At 49.6% G+C, this 8,073-nt stretch overlaps 1 non-coding gene across 1 annotated transcript; it reads left to right on the top strand.

The window, feature by feature from the left end:
* The first annotated feature begins 5,215 nt into the window (after positions 1-5,215).
* On the top strand, positions 5,216-5,318 carry LOC126510381 (U6 spliceosomal RNA). Its single transcript, XR_007594356.1, has one exon. It is a non-coding gene; the product is annotated as a U6 spliceosomal RNA (small nuclear RNA).
* The last annotated feature ends 2,755 nt before the right edge of the window (positions 5,319-8,073 follow it).

The raw sequence follows: 8,073 nt of genomic DNA, 5'->3' as shown, positions 1-8,073 counted from the left end.
AAAAAAAAAAAAAAACGGGCAGCTAGGGCTGGAGAGATGGCTGAGCAGTTAAGGGCACAGCTACTCTTTCGGAGGTCCTGAGTTCAATTCCCAGCAACCACAGGGTGGCTCACAACCATCTGTAACTGTAGTCCCATGGGATCTGATGCCCTCAAACAAAACACCCATACACATAAAGTACATAAATAAAAATAGTTAAAAATAGTTTTTTGTTTTGTTTTGTTTTAAAAAGGCAGCCAACACTAATAGGGGTTTCCTTTCTTTTCTCCTCTTTCTGTTTTTTTCTCCCTGCTCTGAGGCCTAAACCCAGGAATTCCAGCAGGGCCTAGGTGAACTTTGGATCCAGCCCAAGGTGAGGGTCTAATAGAGTTAGACAGAGTTTCCAGAGCGTTATTGTTTCCTTCCCTGAAAACACAACTCTCTCTCCCCTCCCCTCTCCTCTCCTATTCTCTCCCCTCCCTCTCTCTCTCCCCTCACTTCCCTCCTCTCTCCTCTCCTCTTTCCTCTCTCTCCCCTCCCTTCTTTCCTCTCTCCTCTCTTCCCCCTCTGTCCCCTCCAATCCCCTCTCCTTTCATTTCTTCTTCTCTCCTCTACCTCACTCTCAGTTTCTTTTCTTCTCCACTGTTGAGGATTTAATGTAAAGTCTTGTGCACGCTGGACAAGAGCTCCACCTCTGAGCTCCACCCCAGCCTAATAAAGAGGAGCCCATCCAGAGAGTCCCTCTAACCTGCCGGGACCCCTTCTTTATTTGTTTGCATGCCCCTCGGCCTGGCTTCCCAAATTCTCCAGGCACCCCACCTCCATCTACTTACCCAGTCATGGCTAGTAGGTCTCTGCTTGACCTCTGCCCATTCTCTCCCATGAACTTTACCCCACATCATTTTCTGCTCATCTTCCTCAGTGTCTTTTAAAGCCCACTTGGACTTTCTTACATCAGCATTATCCAGGCAGTAGCCATGGTGCTAGGTGGCCATTGAGCCCCTGAAATGTGGTTGATCAAACCCAGACAGGCTGAACCTAAACCACTTACCACATCTTAATAATTTACTTTGGAAAATAGTGTACAAAGAATAGATTTTTTATATCATTTTATTTTGGGACAATAAGGTCAGATGAGATTATTATTATATTACTGAAGCCAATTCCACTATCTTTCTAAAATATTTATTCATTTATCTATTTATTTGTTTGTTGTTTTCTTGAAATAGTCATAGCCAAGAATGATCCTGAATTTCTGCTCCTCCTGCCTCTGCCTCCCACATGCTGGGATTAGAGGGATGTGGCACCATACCCCACGGTGTCCTCTTTTTTCTTTAATTTATTTTCATTTCATGTGCATTGGTGTTTTTCCTTCATGTATGCCTGTGTCAGAGTTGCATCCTGGACTTACAAACAGTTGGGAGCCACCATGTGGGTGCTGGGGATCGAACTCAGGACCTCTGTAAGAGTAGCCAGTGCTCTTAACCACAGAACTCTCTCTCTCCTCCTTTTTATTTATTTATTTTTTATTTTATTTTTGGTTTTTCGAGACAGGGTTTCTCTGTATCTTTGGAGCCTGACCTTAAACTATCTCTTGTAGACCAGGCTGGCCTCGAACTCACAGAGATCCGCCTGCCTCTGCCTCTCAAGTGCTGGGATTAAACTCATGAGCCACCACTGGGCCCGGCTCCCCTTCCTTTTTAAAAGACAGCCAAAATTCCTTTTTATCTTCGATTTGCTAAGAATGGAACACAGGCCCTTCTGCAGGTACGCTCCGCTTGAAGGACACCTCCTCAGCACTCCCGATTGTTTGTAATGTAGCCAGGTGAAGTTAGTTACAGACGTGGCTCACATTTCTGGTTCATATGTGGACAGGAAATGTTTACTGTGCACTTGTGGAGGTCAGAGGACAACTTTTGGGAATCACTTCTCTTTTCCCACCACGTGGGTCCTGAAAATGGAATTCACCCATTGGGCCATCTCTCCAGCCCTACGTCTTACATTTTACTGCCGTCCTGCCTGCTGGTCTCTGACACAAGGCTTGCTACACTCCCGTGGACTACACTCCCGTGTACTACACTCCCGTGGGGTGAATGTTGTGACTATCTCTTCTTTACAAAGAAGCAAATCCAAGGGAGAGCATGACCTGCCCAAGGTCACGCCTGGGCACTCACAGATTCCAGTTTCCAACCAAAGTTCTGTGACTCCAAAGTCTATCTTCAGTGGGACCTTGCTGCCCAGCGTAGAGCCGGAGTGTACTTGATTAGACCAGCTATGGGCGATAGCGAATCAATCTAATCAGAACCCAGGCTGAACGCTGGTCTTCCATAAAGACAAAATGAGAGAACAGATTAACACAAGCAATACATTGCTTTTTTATCGACTCTTGGGATGTGCGGATGAAATAAAAGACGGGGGACCACTGATCTGAGCAAGAATCTCATCTCACAAGTGTGGACGCTGATGCTCAAGGCAGGAGGATGAATTTACCGAGGGCTCCTCTATGCTGGCAGTCCTTGGAGTTGTGGTTTTGGGAATCCTAGGGTAGGATCCTTGGGGATTTTAGTCTTTCCGAGGAAGGTTTGTGTCCCCAGCCACCTGGAAGCCCTTTTCTTGAGTCCTCCCTTAAGATTGTCCCAAAGCCTAGAGCGAGGAGTGGGACAACCCACTTCCCATCAGGATCCCAAGGCCACCACCATCCGATCCTGGGCCAGGAATTCCTTTCAGAGACTTAAACCGAGACGAAAATAATTGTGAACCTTTGGAGGTCTCCAAGAGCCGACTGCTCCATTTCTCTCCCGACTTAGGTGACTCAGTCTTCCTAAGCTTCTTTTCCGAGGTGGGCCCGGCCCTCACAGCTCTGCCCCCATCTGCTCTCACACGTGGTGGGGAGGTGTTGAAACAACCACCTACTTCCCCGGTGCCCTCTTCCCAGCCCTGTCCAATGAGGCGGGAGAAACGGCAACAGAGACATGCTGAATCCATCAAAAGCCCGAACCCCCGGAAGCCACAGGCAGAGGCTGAGAAGGCGCCACTGAGATAGAAAGGCGCGGAAACAAAGGCCCAAGAAAGAATGCCCTGGACAAAGAGGGAGACTCGGAAAAAGGCCTCGGGAGAGCGACGAAGGGGCCAGAAACAAGGGAAAGAGACGGGAGAACTAGAAAAGAGAGGGAGAAGAGGGGGAAGACGGAGAAATCAGAGTTTGAGAAAAGGGGTGGAGGATGGAGACAGCGCTGGCAGGAGACTCAGGCGCGCGGGGCCGGGCGCGGGTCCCAGGTCCCCGGGGGCGGACCCTGCTGGCGGCGCCTGGCCCCGCTGCGGCCGTCGGAGCAGCCACATTCCTCCGGGTTTCCCACACATTCGCCATCAAAGCGTCCCCAAAGCCCCAGCTTTTCCCGCGCCCCTCCCCCGCCACTGGCTGGAGAAGCTATTTTTCACCCCCTCCTGGTCTTTAATCTGTTGTGGGAAAAGAAAGCGGCTTTTGTTGAACGAGGGGCTGCGCGGGGGGCGGGGAGGAGGCATGGGCGATTGTGTGTCCCGCAGCTGCGCGCCAACGCTGGGGTGGGGGCTGCCGGGGTGTAGGCCGAGCTGGGGCCGTCCGGGAAGGTGGGCCAGGGAGGTAGAGACAGCCTGGTCCCGGGGTGCACGTCAAGCTGGGCCTGCCCATGAAGGTGGGTTGGAACTATAGGGTGTAGGGACGGCCGGGGTGCGGTCAGGGAGGATGGCAATAAAGAGGGAATAGAGTCCTCTTGCCATTGTTCCCTTGGCCAGGAGATTGCAGGAAGATGGACTCATACGGGCTGGGTGTATAGATTCTGTCCAGGCTGGGGCTGCAACCCTGCAAAGGACAGACCGCGATTAATGTTTGGTTTTTATGGGCTGGGCGTAGAGCCCGGCGTCTCTCGCATGCTAGACAAGCACTATACCAATGAACTACATCCTCAGCCAGACAGCTTGCACTTAAATCCATCCGGCTGCGTGCAGTCCTCACCTGGGACCCAGACATGCAACTCACACCCAGGCAGCCTCACTTCAGAAAGTGGGTACAACCCACGCTCGTATTCAAAGACACACACGCTGCCTGACGCCAAAGTTCTGTGGGGCTTTCGAATGTGTTTCCTTCGATTTCCGTCCCCAAAGCGTTAGTTTGTAGCCCTCCCTTTCCTACCTCCCGACAGCTAGCTGTGTGACCTTGGTCAGCTGACCTCGCCTCTTTGCGCCCCAGTCAGTGTGAGAGTTGAGGGTGATGACGGGTAAAATGCCTGCTCATTTGGGTTTGGAAGGATGGCGAATTTAAGGACAGCCTGGGCTACATAGCAAGATACCGTCTCCTGAAACGTTATAAACAAACGAAATGTCAAACTAGTGTTTGACACTCAGCAAACGCTATGGCTGCTATGCAAGTCACTGCTACACAAGCCGGCTTGGTGACTCAAGGTTTATCCTCAGGAGCAGTGTGGCCTGCAGGAGGCTCCCTGCAAGCTCCAGCCCAGCCTCTGCCTTCTGGCACCCCAGACTTCCCAGCACTCTGCAGAGTTGTGGCCCAATTGGGGGTGGGAGATCCCTTCCTCTCTGGCAGGGTCAACCCTGTCGCCAGGCCCATCTCTCTCCTCCCCTCCCATCTCCTTCCCCTGGCAGCTTTTGAACTGCAGCTGGGCCCCAGGCCAAAGCAGGACAATGTCTGGGCAGGGTGGACACTGTTCTTCAAGGTCTTTTTTGTCTTCATTTTTCCTTGCCGTGGACTCTGGACCTCACCATCCTTCCGGGGCCTTTCCTGAAGCCCAAACTCAACTCTCTGCTATAGAGAGAGAAGTTGGGAGCCACAGGATCGAGGGACAACCCGAATTTAAATTTTAAGTTTCCATTTTGTTTGCAGTGCTGGACATCAAATCCTAGGGCCGCATCACCTCTGTGCTCCACCTCCACCCCCATCCCCCAGGCACAGTGATTCTATATTAAATCCTGCAGGCCAGGGCCTGGCTGTCTATACTTTGTAATCTCAGCACGCAGGAGGCCGAGGCAGGAGGATCATCACAAGTTATAGGTTAAGCAGGTCTAGTCATGAGTTCTAGGCGAGCCAAGGGTAGAAAGACCTGACTCAAAAGGACAACAGCAAAAATAGAAACCCAAATCCTGCCTCTAAGTGGTGGTGTCCCAAAAGTACTTAGGATGACTGGAGTAGAACTGAGTTTAGTTGTCATTATTTTATTTTATTTTTTTATGTGTGTGTGTGTGTGTGCTCACTTCAGCAGCACATATACTGAAGTTGGAACAGTACAGGGAAGATTAGCATGGCCTCTGAGCAAGACCTGAAAATTAGTGAAGCATGCTATATTAAAAATTCTTGCAGCAGCCAGGTGGTGGTGGTGGTGGCACATGCCTTTAATCCCAGCACTTGGGAGGCAAAGGCAGGTGGATCTCTGTGACTTTGAGGCCAGCCTGGTCTATAGAGTGAGTTCCAGGACAGCCAGGGCTACCCAGAAAACCTGTCTCAAAAAATTAAAGCAAAACAATTAATGTGTGTGGGTATATGTGATGTATGTAAGGTTACACACGTCACAGCACCAGCGTGGAGGTCAGAGGGCAACTTTGTAGGACTGACTCTTTCATTCTGTCTCCGCATGGATTGTAGAGTGAACTCAGTTCATCAGGTTTGCTCAGCAAGTGTCTTCATCCATTGAAGTATTTCACTACACTGCCTTGTGGAGATCCCCCTGCCTCTGCCTCCTGAGTGATGAAATTGTAAGTCTATAACACCAGGCTCCGGCCTGCAGAATTTAATGAAGTCACTTTTCACAGTGCCCGCGGACCTGAGTTTGATCCTCTGGAGCCACACAGTGGAGGGAGAGAAGCAACTTTTGTAAACTGACCTCTGGCCACCATGCATGCACACACACACACACACACACACACACACACAAACACACACATACAAATACACGAATAAATGCAACGACAGTCATTTCTGAGAGGTCCTTGGGAAGGGTAGAGGAAAATGAATATATGCAGACGGTCAGAAGCTTTGGAGACAGGATGAAAATCTTGGCTTTCCCACTGAATGGCTGTATGACCTGGTAGAAATCGCCTCTCTGAGCCCCTCATGCTGCCACAAAATGGGTCAGTGAAGCTAGGCATGGGGGAGCACATTTGTAATCCCAGTACCCGGGAGGCTGAAGTGAGAGGATTTCAAGTTTGAGGGCAGCTCAGCCTACAAGGTGGAGACTCTGTCTCAGAAGAGTTAATGAGAAAATGCAGGGCCAGGGGCCGGGCTGAGAGTGGAGGGCATAACACTCAGAGGCCCCAGGTTCCATCCCCAGCACTGTAAAAACCAAACCAAATCGAACCAAACCAAACCAGCGAAGATTAGGTAAACAGTGCTTGTCAATCAGGACTCAACAGTGATGAAGTATTTCTTCATCCAAGTATTTCTGAAGTGTAGAGGAACCCATCTCAAAGCCCCCTAAAATGTCCACCTTTAGAAGGACTTAGGTCCCCATGCCTCTTATATCGCCTTATATCGCCTTTCTCAGTATCTCAGTATTGCTCACATTTCTGGGAACTGCCTCTGGAGGAAGCACTAACTTCAAGGGACACATCATATCACATAAAAGCAAGTACTTCCCATCTTCCGTCCCCTAGGGTCCTCCCAGCTGCCAGGTGGGTAAATAGTATTTCCTCCCCATTTTTATAGAGGTGGTAAGGGAGGAGTGAGGCTGGATAGCCTAGGCGACGCTAGAATATGCCTTCCTCGTGCCCTCTGGATGTGGGGTTGTACCTTGGGGTTCAGATTTGCTGAGAGGAGAAGGGATAGGCTCTCAGTGTACGGCGGGAAATGCTCAGCCCATCTTTATGGCCACTTTCTGAACAAACAGGTAGATATCAGAAAACGCATGGGCTGGCAAGATGTTCCGTGAATAAAGATGCTTACCCTACAAGCCCGAAAGCCTGCGTTTATTCCCGGTATCCACAGTAGAAGGAAAGATGCGGATCCTCCCACCCCCAGCTGTGTTCTGATTTTTTTTTCGAATATGTTGTGGCACGGACACATCGTGACACATGCCCATACCTTCATATACATACATCACTTACACACATTTAAAAAAAATGCAAATTCTGGGAACCTTAAACCAACATGGAATACTTAATGTTTATGAGAACTAGGGCCAGAGAGGTCAGGGAGTCAGGAGAGCAGAAGGGTTGGATCTTGGCCACAGGTCAGTCACAGACGTTCGACATAACCTTGGACAAGGTTCTAAGGTCCCTGGATCCTCGCGTCTACACATGGAGAAAAGATACCGAGCTAGCTTGACAGAAGCCCAGTTTAAGCAAGACATCTGCAATCCTCATCAACACGACATTGACTTTGAAATTCACAGCCGAGAGACCCCACTGCCACCACGTCTTAAATTTCTAAAGACAAAATAGTAATAGCTTACAGTTCTGCCAGCTCCTCAAAAAAAAAAAAAAATCAGAGAGCACAACACTGATTTTTTTTTTCTTTTTATAATTTTGGCAGAGGAAGATGCAGTTCCTGGAAATGCTTACAAAATGATTCCTGACACTAAGAGGAGAGAGTTAAAAGAGGGGAAAAGTAAAAAGAAAATTTATCTGCACACAGATAGAAAGGAGGAAGGTGGAAAGAAAAGGCATAAACAAAAGAACTAAAAGAGAAAGGGGGGTCTTTAAAAGGCCTCAATTCAGGGGACGTTATCAAGGTCTCAGAATCTGCGATTCACAAGCTGCTCGCCGGCTGGGGTGGCGCAGGCCCCGCCCCTATCTCGGGTGTCGGGCGTTCATTGGTGGAAGAGGCAGTCGCCGGCCGGTGACTGCCCGAGGAAAGGTTGCCTGGGACACGCATCCCTGTGTGAACGCATGACGTCCCACCCTGGCGCCAGGCTGTCTGGGGCTGAGTCTTAGATCAACACAGCTGTGGGACCCGGACCCACAGCTGGGCAAAGGAGCGGATTCCTCAACAAAAAATAGGATTGTGGGAAAAGTTCTGAAACAAAAACAGCGCAGACAAAAGCCTTAATGACATCCTTTCATAAAAATAAAAAATGCAAGAGGGGGGAAAAAGCTGGTAAAAGGAGCAGA

The sequence above is a fragment of the Alexandromys fortis genome, unplaced genomic scaffold (assembly GCF_014885135.2).
Source record: "Alexandromys fortis isolate MF-2015 unplaced genomic scaffold, M_Fortis_MF-2015_v1.1 scaffold_26, whole genome shotgun sequence".
NCBI lineage: Eukaryota > Metazoa > Chordata > Mammalia > Rodentia > Cricetidae > Alexandromys > Alexandromys fortis.
Note: the sequence above shows the minus strand (reverse complement) of the source record. Positions and strands in the feature narration are given on the sequence as shown.